General features: G+C 38.0%; 1 pseudogene; it reads right to left on the bottom strand.

Moving 5' to 3' along the window:
* The window catches only part of LOC107566577 (SH3 domain-containing RING finger protein 3-like), a 147396-nt pseudogene that overhangs the window by 34921 nt on the left and 111552 nt on the right, over positions 1-923 (bottom strand).

The following is a 923-nucleotide window of genomic DNA, read 5'->3' as shown; positions in this document are numbered from 1 at the left end:
ACACACACACACACACACACACACACACACACACACACACACACACACACACACACACACACACAGCACTGGTTGTTACAGTTAACTAAAACTAAAACCATTAAAAATATTATTTGAAATAAAAATAAATCTTAACTGAATAAAATAAAATAATAAAATAAAATTACAAGGCACTTCTAATTTGCATTTAGTTTAACTAATAAAAATGACAAAAACAATAATTTCTAAAACAAACTAAAATGAACATGAAAGCGGAAAATATAATAATAAAATGTAATGCAAAATATTATCAAAAACTATTATACTGTAGTTATATATACTGTAATATATATATATATACACTATAGATATAATAATTTGTATGAATAATAATTGTATTCATATTTTTTATGTATTATATATAAATATGTATTTATTTACATATTTATTTGTTTGTTTTGCTTGTGCATGAGAATTTGGGGAAAAATGTGTAAATGCAATAAAGTGAATGGTCTTCGGTGTTTCTATAGATTGTGGAGTGAATGTGAGGCGGACAGGTGTGTGTGTCTGTACCTGTGTAGCGCTGGAGGACAGGTGTGTGTGTCTGTACTGTGTCTTTTGCTGTGTATCTGGGGAGGAGTGGTGTGTGTGTCTGTACCTGTGTGGGAGGTGCACTGGAGGACAGGTGTGTGTGTCTGTACCTGTGTTGCGCTGGAGGACAGGTGCGTGTGTCTGTACCTGTGTGGCAGGTGCGCTGGAGGACAGGTGTGTCTGTCTGTACCTGTGTTGCACTGGAGGACAGGTGTGTGTATGTACCTGCGTTGCGCTGGAGGACAGGTGCGTGTGTCTGTGCCTGTGTTGCACTGGAGGACAGGTGTGTGTGTCTGTACCTGTGTTGCGCTGGAGGACAGGTGTGTGTGTCTGTATTTGTGTTGCGCTGGAGG

Source organism: Sinocyclocheilus grahami, unplaced genomic scaffold (genome assembly GCF_001515645.1).
Source record: "Sinocyclocheilus grahami isolate Dianchi unplaced genomic scaffold, SAMN03320097.WGS_v1.1 scaffold1085.1, whole genome shotgun sequence".
Taxonomy (NCBI): Eukaryota; Metazoa; Chordata; class Actinopteri; order Cypriniformes; family Cyprinidae; genus Sinocyclocheilus; species Sinocyclocheilus grahami.
This window is presented reverse-complemented; position numbering and strand designations above follow the sequence as displayed.